Source organism: Schistocerca piceifrons, chromosome 8 (genome assembly GCF_021461385.2).
Source record: "Schistocerca piceifrons isolate TAMUIC-IGC-003096 chromosome 8, iqSchPice1.1, whole genome shotgun sequence".
Classification (NCBI taxonomy): Eukaryota; Metazoa; Arthropoda; class Insecta; order Orthoptera; family Acrididae; genus Schistocerca; species Schistocerca piceifrons.
Window position 1 is genome coordinate 77564476 of NC_060145.1, and position 15230 is coordinate 77579705.

Here is a 15230-nt window from a genome sequence, read left to right on the forward strand (position 1 = left end):
GAATCCTGCCTCAGGCATGGATGTGTGTGATGTCCTTAGGTTAGTTAGGTTTAAGTAGTTCTAAGTTCTAGGGGACTGATGACCACAGATATTAAGTCCCATAGTGCTCAGAGCCATTTTTTCTTCGTCATCAAAAATGGTTCAAATGGCTCTGAGCACTATGGGACTCAACATCTTAGGTCATAAGTCCCCTAGAACTTAGAACTACTTAAACATAACTAACCTATCACACACACCCATGCCCGAGGCAGGATTCGAACCTGCGACCGTAGCAGTCCCGCGGTTCCGGACTGCAGCGCCAGAACCGCACGGCCACCGCGGCCGGCCTCTTCGTCATCTGCGGAGCTAGTTGGCATATAAACTTGTACTACTGTAGTAGGCGTGGGCTTCGTGTCTACCTTGGCCATAATAATGTGTTCACTATGTTGTTTGCAGTAGATTACCAGCACTCTTATTTTTTATTCGTTATTAAACCTATTCCTGCATTACCCCTATTTGATTTTGTATTTATAACCCTGTAATCACCTGACCAAAAGTCTTGTTCCTCCTACCAGCGGCCGGCCGGTGTGGCCGTGCGGTTAAAGGCGCTTCAGTCTGGAACCGCGTGACCGCTACGGTCGCAGGTTCGAATCCTGCCGCGGGCATGGATGTGTGTGTTGTCCTTAGGTTAGTTAGGTTTAATTAGTTCTAAGTTCTAGGCGACTGATGACCTCAGAAGTTAAGTCGCATAGTGCTCAGAGCCATTTGAACCATTTGAACCTCCTACCAGCGATCGTCACTAATTCCCACTATATCTAACTTTAACCTATCCATTTCCCTTTTTAAATATTCTAACCACCTGCCCTATTAAGGGATCTGACATTCCACGCTTGTTTTCTTTCTCCTGAGAACGACGTCCTCCTGAGTAGTCCCCGCCCGGAGATCCGAATGGGGGACTATTTTACGGAGGAATATTTTACCCAAGAGGACGCCATCATCATTTAACCATACAGTAAAGCTGCTTGCCCTCGGGAAAAATTACAGCTGTAGTTTCCCCTTGATTTCAGCCCTTTGCAGAACCAGCACAGCAAGGCCGTTTTGGTTCATGTTACAAGGCCAGATCAGTCAATCATCCAGACTGTTGCCCCTGCAACTACTGAAAAGACTACTGCCCCTCTTCAGGAACCACACGTTTGGCTGGTCTCTTAATAGATACTCCTCCGTTGTGGTTGCACCTACGGTACGGCTATCTGTATCGCTTAGGCACGCAAGCCTCCCCACCAACAGCAAGGTCCATGGTTCGTGGAGGGGGGTTACTATTCCTAACTCAACGTTCCTTATTCTCAACATATACTAATCGCACAGTGGTCATGAGGTACAGCTGGAAAAGTTTTCTAACCGGATTCTGACATTGCATAACGATTTTGTTCTGAAACGTACTATTTGTGTAAAATTTTAATATAAAAGAGGCTTCTAACTATGATAGATGAGAGCTCATCATGGATTCCCAGCTTCGTACCTACATTTTACGAAGCTAACTTATTAAACACGAATTAGAGACTCCCTTTTCATATTATCTTGTTACAAGCGCCATCTAATTTGTTTTCAAGTACTTATTAACTGGATAATTTGTATACAGCATTTTCATAGATCATTACTGACAGCAGTGGTGTAATCGTTTCTCTGCCCGTCGTACAACTACTTTCCGAAACAACAAACATTTTTGTCATTGTTTCCTTGAATTGTGGTTTACCTTTTGCTACTACAGCCTAGTGTGCTTACTGTAACTGGGTTGTTTGTCCATTTAAAGTTATACGTCATATAGCCCTAGGGACAGTCTCTAACCTCTGCCCTTCGTACAAACCGGACAAAGATTACGAATGGAAAACGCATTTCTGGACGCACGGAAGTGTATACACAAGGATTTGTCATAAATCCATGATTAATATTACACAGTGTTCGGTTCTTTTTTAAAAACATATTGTCTTCTTTCCCAGAAAGACCCTAATTCCAACGACTAATCTTATTAGATATACTGTCATTACTTAGAACTGTGAAAGCGCGAAAGTTTCGCACAGTTCCATTGGTTGCTTTAGATTTTGGACTAGCTGAAATCTAGGGAGTGAAGATTCTGTTGAAAGAGCGGGTGTACCAAAATTTAAAATTCCTCAGTTTCCCCAAAATAAATGCACCTTCAAGGGACGGTGCAACGTCTGCCTTTTTCTAGAGTAATTTGTGATGCAGACAAATGGTTCAAATGGCTCTGAGCACTATGGGACTCAACTTCTGAGGTTATCAGTCGCCTAGAACTTAGAACTAGTTAAACCTAACTAACCTAAAGACATCACAAACATCCATGCCCGAGGCAGGATTGGAACCTGCGCCCGTAGCGGTCTTGCGGTTCCAGACTGCAGCGCCTTTAACCGAACGGCCACTTCGGCCGGCTGATGCAGACAGTATACATGATTCCTGTTATCACTTTATCCTTTATTCAGTTAATCAATAACAATAGCTCCTATTGTATTCAAAAACATATTGTCCACCAGTGTACCGGCATATCAAACATAATTTTGAAGGACAACATTTTCGGTTTTGTCTGTCAATTTAATTTGAGTCACAAAGAGCAGTTTGCATCTTAAGAACAATTTTTCAAGAAGAAGCTCGAATTACAGTGAAACACATACTATAAACTGTATATCGTTCCAACATGAAATCTAGGTCACAATGACACGTATTATCAGGAACAGTTACCTACATTTAAGGCCGAAAATTTAAACATCTTCTGTCATACTGAAACATCTGATATTTGGACTGTTTCGCTACGGGATGCTTCATTATGACACATTTTCAGGGGTAGTTTCAAATTGGTTCCATTGAGTTCTCCCACTTGTTGATGGATTCTGCGTGAGGTCGATAAGACTTCAAGTTATGGTGAATTTGGTGACAGAAGGAAGTGTGGAAGGCAAAAGTTGTAGACAGAGACCAAGACTTGGTTACAGAAAGCAGTTTTAATTAGATATAGATTACTTAAAGAAATGTAGCTTCATATACGTTAGAAGGCGTTTCGGCCTTTCAGTCGTCTCCGAGTGGTGTAATCTTTGTCTGTATAATGTTTGTTTCTACTGTATTTTGAACGCTACAGATGCCTTTTTTCTAGTATTAGAAGCTCCCGTTTCATGTGCGTAACACAAATAATTTCAGGTTGACTAAGGCACTGTTGCAGCACGGCATTCGCCATTTGGCTGTCTAATCGGTCATTTGGTTTCGAGACTGAGTAGTGAAGACTGGGTTAAATGATTAGACTTCCTGTCCTTTATTTCAGTCTCATGATGAAGGGTTGTACGTATAGGATGCTCAGTTGTTTGCTACTTTTATGAACCGAAAATGATCATAGAGTGAAATCGGTTTATAGAATAAACAAACGGTATACTTGGCTGTCAGATAACGTAGCAGCAAAAATTCCTGATGGCTGTAAAACACCTCATATTTCTGCGTAAATTAATGTAATCGTCACAGAAATTGTATTGAGTCAAATTATCGAGGAACTTTGCGACCAACATTGTTTGTTGGTCTGGTAACCAAAAGTATGAACGTCGTTTGTGCATTCAAGGGTTGACTGTCAAAAAAAATGTTCAAATGTGTTTGAAATCTTATGGGACTTAACTGCTAAGGACATAAGTCCCTAAGCTTACACACTACTTCACCTAAGTTATCCTAAGGACAAACACACACACCCATGCCCGAGGGAGGACTCGAACCTCCGCCGGGACCAGCCGCACAGTCCACGACTGCAACGCCTTAGACCGCTCAGCTAACCCCGCGCGGCGGTTGACTGTCGAAATATTCATTGTAGTTACGGTAGATACTGTTGAAGTGAACTTTACAAATTTATGGTAGTAAAGCGTATCAAGCTAGCTAACTAGAGGGAGTGTGAAAAATACAGTTGAGGTGGCAGTGAGAACGCGACCTCATCGCAGAACTTCTGCCATGAGCCTGTACAATTATGCTGATGCAGGATTAATGTGGACTCATTACCTCGTCAAGCGGCCTCATATAAAAACGTGACGCTGCAAGCCGAGAAACTCCAATGCGCAGCGGCTGCGAGAACAGGGATTCCTGGCGGGCGAGGTCGTGCGTCTGACGTCACAGCCGCTTCCACTCTGCGAATGGAGACTGTGAGGCCGCACGACCGACCAGCGCGTCCAAAACAACACCGACACTGACGTAACTCTTCGAGTAGTCGGTATGTCCGCCGCAAACTATCGGTTCCTTCTCCGCAATCTTTCACAGGCATCGTGCAACTGAGTACACTATAAAGGATGGAAGGATATTCGCTGATTTAAAGAATCCCAAGTTTCGTTGTGAGAAATTACGTTTCTTTCAAGGAGTAAAATTCGTTAATTTATGCATGCCATTCATTACTATCGCTTCTGTGTCTGAAGAAGAAGCAATACCTTAAATCGCGGGAAATGGGGAATGGGTGGATTGAGAATGTATGAAATACTGTACCTTAAAGAACCGATCTGATATCTCTTCAAATCATTTTGGAGAACCACAGGGACCTAAATCAATGTTATTGAACTCCTCCCTTTTAGTAAACCCACAGTGAGATCGGCTGCAGGCTGGCTAGGATTGAAGAAGCTATCACATTTCAAAAGGTTAGACTTGGGCACTCAGGAACAGCATACTACCACGATTCCAACAATGCAATTGATGGTTCGCATGGTTCTGTGTCTGAACAACGCGCCGACGAAAATTTTGAAACTAGCAGACCTTTGCAGACAGGCGAGAAAGTTTTGTCTTCCAACAAATATACGGCCGAGCAGTTCTAGGCGCCACAGTCTGGAATCTCACGACCGCCACGGTCGCAGGTTCGAATCCTGCCTCGGGCATGGATGTGTGTGATGTCCTTAGGTTAGTTAGGTGTAAGCAGTTCTGAGTTCTAGGGGACTGATGACCTCAGAAGTTACGTCCCATAGTGCTAGAGCCATTTGAACAAATATACAGATATCCGGTAAAGCACCACAGCAATATTTGCCACAGTCCTCATCCCTGTGTTATGCACACATCTGCAAGCCATAACGTGTAAGCCCAACAATGATTTGCTATGAGCAGTTCTCTGATGGTGATTAAGGACCTGTTTGTGGATGTGCGGCACCTATAGGAATCTTGTAGACGCCAGTGTTGATTTCATCTCTTACTGCCGGAGATAAATGACTTAACTTTCAAAGCCAGTGACACTAGGTGTGCCGGCCGCGGTGGTCTAGCGGTTCTGGCGCTCAGTCCGGAACCGCGCGACTGCTACGGTCGCAGGTTCGAATCCTGCGTCGGGCATGGATGTGTGTGATGTCCTTAGGTTAGTTAGGTTTAAGTAGTTCTAAGTTCTAGGGGAGTGATGACCACAGATGTTAAGTCCCATAGTGCTCAGAGCCAATTGAACCACTAGCTGTGATAAATAGTAACCTCAACATAATGTGGACTGCGTAGCTGTGCGGGCAGTACAGTATGGTAGTACAGTACGGCTCTTCTGCGAAGAGTTTCTGTGAAGTTTGGAAGGTAGGAGACGAGGTACTGGCGGAATTAGAGCTGTGGGGACATTCGTGAGTCGTGCTGGGGTAGCTCAGTTGCAGTCTGCCGTCGGCAGTGCTGCGAGGCGGTCACGCGCCAGAGCGCTGCGGGCGAGGCGCGCACGGTGTGTTTGTGTTTACTTCGGCCGCTGTAAGTGCCATTTTCCCTTCTAGACCACCATGGCGCACAACTATCGGAAGATGACATTACGTTTCACCTTTTGTTCCGACTACGCCCGACCCAAGGCCCTAGAGGTAGAATGATTTATTCGCGATGAAGTTAAAATACCACCAACGGATCTAATTGGTATCCACTTGTCCATAGTTAGCAGTACCGTCTACGTCAAAATGATCAACGATGCGGCGTGCGACAGGTGCTTCAAGAGGCAAAACGTGGACTGCGCTTCTGTCATTCCGTCGGCAACGTCGGACCCGTTACTGTCGATCACGCAGGTCTCGGCACACGGACGATAAGGATCTTCGAACTGCCGTTCGAACTACCTGCAGACATCTTCATCGAGGCCCTCCGTCCCTATGGCAACGTTCTGGAACATGTTGCCCAACGATGGGTACAAGTTCAAACCTATCCCGTTTTAAACTGTGTTAGACAGGTCCGCATCGAGTTGCAGAAACACGTGCCTTCCTATCTACGTATCGGAGGCTGCCCTGCCATTATAATGTACGACGGCCAACCTCGGACCTGTTCCGGTTGCGGGAAAGAAGGTCACCTACGGTCTGAATACATTCAACGACGTGTCGCGCAGCTCCCGTTGTCGGAAGCGTCCGTCACACCCATGATGACCGCCCTACCTGCCACTTACGCAGCGGCTCTTGTCACGTCTACAGTTTCGTCCAGTCCGTCGCCCGGTCCTTCCGATCGGCACGTCCCACCGTCCCAGTCACCTATCGCCGGTGCGGACGTCCCACCTGACAACCTTGCCGCCGAACAGGCACCCGCACCGGACGCTGAGGAGAACAGTACTTCTTCACAACACCTGTATAACAATTTCATTGTACCCACCGATGCCTTCGAACCTGGTCGACGCTCCTCCTTGCCGTCGTCCGACACTGAGGAACACGTGCGCAAACAACGCTCGCCACGTAGGCGCAAACGCCGTCGCCGTTCACCCACGGGCTCTCAAAGCGTCGCCATCCGTGACGACGAAGACGACACCCAACCAGCCGACATTTCCACGCAGAGGTCGGCGGACAACTTTCACGATGAACAAGACGTTTCGTAGGACGGGACCACCACGGAGGTCGCCACGCACAATGTAACGATATCGGTGCACAGGTTGAGACTCCTGTCTCCCCGCCGACAACTCCAGATCTCTCTCACCACGACGCAATTCCCATGGACATTGGACAGACCCACGGCACGGGAGCATGGGCCGACGACATTGAGGAAGATACGTCCCCTCCTCCGGATGAATTGCCTCCGCCGGACAAGGCCGCCTGTTACCATCAAAAGCGAGGCACTGCAGCTGATGGGACGGGACTTCCTGTCGGTGCCCTCCTCATACTTCCCTTGGTGATGGTAGATGCGCGTCCACCACCACTGAAACAAACTTACCGGTTTGCCACACTGAACATCAACATGATCGGCACTGCACCCAAGCTGCAACTCCTATGTGACATACTTCGGGCTTCAGACGTCGACGTCGCCCTTCTTCAGGAAGTACGCGTTGCTACACTACCACCAGTCTACGGCTACGACTCATACACGTCCACGTGTGATCAATCATGGCGTGGAGTGGCTTTCTACATACGCGAAGGAATCCCACTCAAGGACACGACAATCCTTCCATGTGGAAGGGGCATGGCTGTTACCATCATCGACACGCGCGTCATCAATATCTACGCTCCGTCTGGCTCCACGAACCGTCTGCAGCGGTCCACTTTCTTCGGACATGACGTGGCGTCCCTGTTTTCTGGACGCTATGATCGCCTTATCATGGGAGGCGATTTCAATTGCGTCCTCCATCCGCAGGACCAAATGCCTGTTTATTCACCATGCCCGGCGCTGCTCACCTTAATCGAAGATTTTCATCTAGTGGACGTTTGGGAGAAAATTCATGGCAATACCCCCGGTTTTACCCATTATACAGCACATTCTGCGAGCAGACTGGACTGGTTTTATGTCTCTGCCCACCTTGGCAATGAAGTCGCCCAAGCTGAACGATGGCCCCTTGCTTTTTCGGACGACTGCGCCGTCATTTGCTCCCTGACTCTGCCACCTCAGTCAGTGCGGCGCAGCAGAGGTTACTGGAAGCTTAATACCTCCCTCTTTAACGATCCATACTGCCGACAATGTATTGCCACTACATGGGCGTCTTGCGAAAGACGCCTCCCGCAGTACACATCCACGTTCCATTGGTGGCTCAAATGCGCCAAATCTGCGATCAGAAAGGTCTTCATACAATGTGGCAAGGAAGCAGCAGCATGGCATCGAGACACAACAAATTTTCACTACGCTGTCCTCCGTGAGCTCGATACGCTTCCTCCATCACCTGACACCCATAGGGAACGACAACGTACTAAAGCTCGTCTCCTCTCTCTCCAACGTGCACGACTGCATGGTGTCGTGGTGCGTTCCCGACGACAAGACCTCCTCCACGACGAAACCCCATCCACAATCCATGCCGCATCCGACCATAGTCGTCGACATCGACTTTTCGTCCCCAACATCACGACCTCCGATGGTGTTCACCACACAACACAGGCGGCAGTGGTGCCTGCTTTTGCTGAACATTATCGCCAATTTTATGATGATGAACCGATGGCAACGCCAATTCCTGATGATCTCCGTCCTTCCCCTGATCGGACCCTCACCGTAGCGGAGTCAACGTCCATGATGTCTGCAATCACCGCAGAAGAGGTGGTGGATGCGATCAACAAAGGGGCCAAGAACAAATCACCCGGACCAGATGGTCTCCCATTGGAGCTTTACCGGGCGTTCACCACGTTAATGGTTCCTCGCTGGACGGAAATGATTCAAGAACTCTTTACTCCGTCCTTCCCAATTCCACCTGAATTCGTCACTGGCGTTCTTCTCCCTGTGCCTAAGTCGAAGGGAGGGTCTCATGTCTCTGCATATCGCCCCCTTACACTACTGAATGCAGGCTATAAAATCTATGCACGCCTCTTAGCAGCGCGCATACGCGCCGTCTTACCTACGGTCCTTTCACCTGAGCAGACTGCACGTGGTTGTGGGGCCACCTTACAAACAGCCCTAGGAGAATGCCGTGACCTCATCGCACTGGCATCGGTTTGTCACCTTCGTGCAGCACTGGTATCCGTCGATTTCATGAGTGCCTTTGATCGTGTTCGACAAGCATTCCTCCTCATGGTGGCGACGCGTATGGGGTTCCCATTACTTTTTGTCGATGCCATTCGCCAGTTACTACTTCCCGCGGTCTCGATGGTACAGGTCAATGGGAGGCTTGTAGGACCGATTCCTATACGCCGCTCTGTGCGTCAAGGATGCCCTATGTCTACTTTACTTGCCATTGCACTTGAGCCCCTCATCACTGTCTTACCTCTAGACTGCAGGGTCTCACTTTGCGTGACTACACCTTTCACTGTAGGGCTTATGCTCCTCCACGGAACTCAATAACGCCATCCAATGGATCCACGAGTATGGACGTCTTTCTGGTAGCATTCTTAATGTCCGTAAATCGACTATGATGCACATTGGGCGCGGCCTCCCGGCTATGAAGCCGACCCCACTCCCAGTCAGTACCACCCTTCGTTACTTGGGTATCGAATTTACGAGCTCCACACACCGCACAGTGGCCCTCGCTTACCTGCGGCTTTTGCAGTCGATTCAGCACCATGTCCGTGGTGAAGTGCACCGTAACTTAAACCAACTCCAACGTGTGTCCTATGTCAACATGTATGTCGCCACTAAACTGGTACATGTCCTCCAGATCCTCCCAATACCGTTACTCCTTGGCCGCCGCATCCAGTCAGCCTTTGGATATTTCGTGTCAGCAGGGGCACTTTTCAAAGTCCGCTACAACACTCTGCCTCCTGCAAAAGGTGGCCTCGGACTAGTCAACGTGCTGGCACGATCTTCTGCACTCTTTGTCCCCACTCTGTTGCGGCACTGGCAAGGGCAAGTCCCGTCCTTAACACGCAGTCCCTTAGATATCCTGTGACCAGCTTCTCTCGATCCACCAATCAATGTGGCACCTATTTCTCCATTATTGTACCACGTTGCCAATTGTTTCATAGAACTCTGCTACGTTCGGACCGATCTTCCAGTCACCCGTCCTCCCCGTACAAAAGATTATTATTATCGTTTGTTTATGCTGTCCAACCCTTGCGACCCCATGGTGCTACAACATCCTGACATTAACTGGCGAACGATTTGGGGGTGTGTGCATGCACCCTTTTTACCGTCGTCTGTGTCTGCACTCTGGTATGTTTTAGTCTATGGGAAATTCCCGACTAATAGTCGACTTTATCGCATAGGACTGGCCAGATCTCCACTCTGCTCTCCACTCTGCTCGAAGACACCGACTTGCCCCCTGATTCAAAACGTATGGCTCCTCATCCAACGAATTGTGGGCTTTTACCTCCGTGCCCCGCCAACGACGATAACCCCGGATTTCCTGTTGTTGCACCAGACATTTCACTACCCTCTTGCTAAGCACCATACCTTAATCTGTTTTCGAGGACAGGCTTTAGAATACCTCTTTCAGAGTGGTCCGCATACAGTCCTTGACTTCTGGTACAAAGTTGTGACCGCACGAAAACCATCTTACCGACACACTTTTGCCAGTTATCTCCGCAGCGTCTTCCTTGACCCCCCTCAAAGTTAGGGTGTGCCATGCCTACCTGTCACATGACGCAACACCCTTACCCACGTTCTCATGCATCGAAAAAAAATTAAAAAAAGGAAGAAGACAGAATATGTTATATTTTGTTGTATTCAATGTTCTTTTAATATTTTTGTTTAACTAACAGTCATTTGTATATGTTTAAATGGTACCTTGAAGAATTCTTGCATAGTGAATATATATGTACTTTTAGTTTGTTCAATTATTAAAAAAATAAAAAAAGAAGAAAACAGGATATGTTATATTTTGTTGTATTTAATGTTATTCTAATAATTTGTTTACCTAACACTCATTTGTATATGTTTAACTGGTACCTTGAAGAACTGTTGCTTTGTGTATATACAGGATGAGTCACCTAACGTTACCGCTGGATATATTTCGTAAACCACATGAAATACTGACGAACCGATTCCACAGACCGAACGTGAGGAGACGGGCTAGTATAATTGTTTAATACAAACCATACAAAAATGCACGGAAGTATGTTTTTTAACGCAAACCTACGTTTTTTTAAATGGAACCACGTTAGTTTTGTTAGCACATCTGAACATATAAACAAATACTTAATCAGTGCCGTTTGTTGCATTGCAAAATATTAATTGCATCCGGAGATATTGTAACCTAAAGTTGACGCTTGAAACCTCCGATATTCAGTTGCGTGTTGTAACAAACACGGGCCACGGGCGTTTCATAGGACGTGGAGGACGCATAAATTGGCCAGCCCGTTCTCCTGATCTTATACCTCTGGACATTTTTCTGTGGGGAACGTTAAAGGAGAATGTGTACCGTGATGTGCCTACAACCCCAGAGGATATGAAACAACGTATTGTGGCAGCCTGCGGCAACATTACACCAAATGTACTGCGGCGTGTACGACATTCATTACGCCAGAGATTGCAATTGTGTGCAGCAAATGATGGCCACCACATTGAACATCTATTGGCCTGACATGTCGGGACACACTCTATTCCACACCGCAATTGAAAAAGGAAACCACGTGTGTACGTGTACCTCACCCCTCATGGTAATGTACATGTGCGTCAGTGAAAAAGACCAATAAAAAGGTGTTAGCATGTGGACGTAATGTGCTGTTCCAGTATCTTCTGTACCTAAGATCCATCACCGTTCCCTTTGGATCCCTACGTAATTCGGTGCTCTCCGATACACACGATCGAACAGCGGAGGAGTGGTACTCAAGCGTCAACTTTAGGTTACAATATCTCCGGATGAAATTAACATTTTATAATGCAACAAACGGTACAGATTACGTATTTGTTTATATGTTCAGATGTGCTAACAAAACTAACGGGGTTCCATTTAAAAAAACGTAGGTTTGTGTTAAAAAACATACTTCCGCGCATTTTTTATGGTTTGTATTAACCAATTACACTAGCCCCTCTCCTCACGTTCGGTCTAGGGAATCGATTTGTCACTATTTGATGTGGTTTACGAAATATATCCAGCGGTAATGTTGGGTGACTCACCCTGTATATGTACTCTCCGTTTGTTCAATAAAGATTTTTTTTAAAAAAAGAAGGTTGCTAGAGCACTTGCCCGTGAAAGTCAAAGTTCCCGAGTTCGAGTCTCGGGCCGCGACACAGTTTTGATCTGGCAGGAAGTCTCAGCGAAAGGTTAATAGTAACCACGCTGTACTATTATCCATGATTATTTTTCATTTTATTTTAATTACTGCATATTTAAAGACTTGCTGTCTGATATTTTTAATAAAAAAGGTCGTACATTATACAATTTTTCACTTTAGTGGCACTTTGTTCCATATTATAAGCAAAATTTGTTCTGAGCAATAACACAACGTTAGGAACAACGCGTTGCAAAGAAAATTAAATTAGTTGTAAGAAACAGAGTGTTAGGGAATGGAACGGAGCACGAGCACACAGGAGCTGGTCTGCTGTTTTGAACTGTGGGTGCCAAGCCGCACTTTTCTGGTACGGTGAGGCTTCCGACATTAGTGACGCTAACTCCCTGGATCAAAGATACACGAGGGGGAGATTCGATCTGTCCGGGAGAGAATCGATATCTGTACCCTTACAACCTCTCGCTAAATGTCTCCAAAAGCTGCAAAATTTTGCGTTTTTGGAAATATAGGAAAAGCGCCTAGATTGAATGTTAAGAAGGAGAAGAAAAAAAAGAGCCCAAAATCTAATGGATATATTTCAGAAATAGAGATGTAATCACGGATTACAACGGTACGCTTGGTTCCACATTAGTGGTCTGAATGTTAGTACCTTAAAAGAGCATACACATCGCTTCCATCCACCCCAACTTCTTTTTTTTTTTTTTTTTTTTTTTTGAGTCATCAGTCTTCTGACTGGTTTGATAGTGCCAGCCACGAATTTCTCTGCTGTTCCAACCTCTTCATCTCAAAGGAGCACTTGCAACCTACGTCGCCAATTGTTTGCTGGATGTATTCCACTCTTTGTCTTCCTCTACAGTTTTCGCCGTCCACAGCTCCTTCTAGTGCCATGGAAGTCTCAACAGCTGTCTGACCAGATGTCCTGTCATCCTGTCCCTCCTTGTCAGTGCTTTCCCCATGTTCCTTTCCTCTCCGATTCTGCGCAGAAATTCCTTATTTTTCCGTGGTTGGTGGCTGTGAGCGTACTCGTTTTGGTATAGCCGCGCTGCCTCTCGACCGTTTCCATGTGCTTGAATGGATGCGAGCACCATCTCGGCTTGTTTCCGGCATGAATACCGGACCATTCTGCTGCTTATAGTACGCCGCAACAGTCAAACAGCCTGCAACACAAAAGGAACACACGGCACGTGTTCAGAGGAACTTTCATTCGTCAGGGCCACCTACCGAGGCAACGATGAATATCGGGACACTTGTGCATAGGACTTTTTTTCAACTATTTCCAGTCAGGAATCCGCCCCGGTTGTTTGTCGGTTTTATTAACATTCACCCCGCATTTGCATCATATTTTCTTGTCATCTTTTTCCTTTCGTGCATCTTAGTATGCGTCGTCCTGTCTTCCTGTACGTCTTTCATTGCTTGTTGTTGTGAATATGTAGGTACGGTATATAATAAGGTTACGATGTTTCGTTTTACTGTCTTCTCGTCGGTTCTCTTATGACTCCCAGTTATCTGATAAAACACCTTATAAAACTTCCTAGTCTTCCTACGTCCTTCTTTTACAGACTTCTAAAATCACTTTTTTTATGTCACATTTGATCTCTGAAAGTTCACCTCCTTTTGATTCTTCTACATAGACCTAAATTCGATTGTCTCGGTTGGTGTCCGTCATTGCACGTAAGGCTACTGCTTGCCTTCGATAAAACATATTTGCTATGTATCTTCCTACATTGCACAAATTCGTGTCATTTCTTCTGAAGACATCATATTTCCTTTCCCCTCGTTTCTTCGTAATATTTCTTAATAATTCTTCGTAAAAATTGAGTCAATATTATCACTGTTTTCCACATAAATACGGAACGATGATATTCATGCGGTATACTTCTCTTGAAATTTGCAAATGAGGCAAGTGATCACGTAACGCATTATGTTTCTAAGTGCTTGTGACACAAGACGTGCAACCCCTCTCCAAGTTTCTATGTTTCTTGTACTTCTCCACAGCGCCATTTTCTCTTTAAATCCACTAACTAGAACAATCTGTATTTCTATTCTTTTTGTTAGTACTTGTTCAGGCGCTCAGTCCGGAACCGCGCGACTACTACGGTCGCAGGTTCGAATCCTGCCTCGGGCATGGATGTGTGTGATGTCCTTAGGTTAGTTAGGTTTAAGTAGTTCTAAGTTCTAGGGGACTGATGACCACAGATGTTAAGTCCCATAGTGCTCAGAGCCATTTGAACCATTTTTGTTAGTACTTTCTTATAGAAATTACCAGCTTCGGCCTAAAGCCGACCTCCAATATCGATTACTAATTTTATCGTTCGTCCAAATTGTAATCTCAATAATTGTATAATTACTGCCTTATTCTTTAAATACACTTAATACCTCTGATCAACATTGTTGTTTTCCATATTAGACGACCCGCATACTACTTCCGTGCCACTAGCTGGTGATTTGCCGGCAGTATATTTCGTATCTCCACAGCAGCGGGCGACCCATTGCCCTCTCATCAGCTGGCTGGTGCGTGGCCATTCTCGGCCTCTCCGCTTCTTACCCTTCTCCGCTCTTCTTCTACTATTTTCGTTTCGCTGTTGCATCCGTAATGACGTTCACCACAGTCACTGTCTCCTTTTCTGTCCGCCTGTGTCGAATTTCTTGTTTAGCGTGTCTGGCACTCTTTTTCAGTGCAGCTACCCTAACCCCAACTTTTTTTTTTTTTTGTGTCACTGTTTCTTCACTTTTGCCTATTAGGGGGCGGCATACATCGCTTTCGATTAACACGCATATTACTGGTTCTTATTTCTGTTGTCATTTCTACTGTTACTGTTGCCATTCCCGTTTGAAAACTGTGTACTTTGCACGGAAATTCTTGCACTTTTCAGCGTATTTGCTGTTGTTTGTCACCTAGCGCCTGGAGAAACTGATTTCTTGTGAGCGCTCTTTCTAATAATGCGCTCTCTTTCAATGGAATATTTTTAATGTTGCTGCTACGCACAAGTTCTACCGGCCGGTCGGTTCTAGCATTTTTTACCGTCTTATTTTTAATATAAATCGAGGACTATAATTCACCCTCTAGTATTTGTTGTTCTCTCTTCCCCGCATTTTGCACTAGTTGTCGACGTCCTGTATCACTTAGGTTACGTTGTCTACATCCACATCTACATCATACTCCACAAGCCACCTAATGGTGTGTGGTGGAGGGTACTTTCGGTACCACTATCTGATTCCGCCAATCCTCTTCCACTCGCGAAT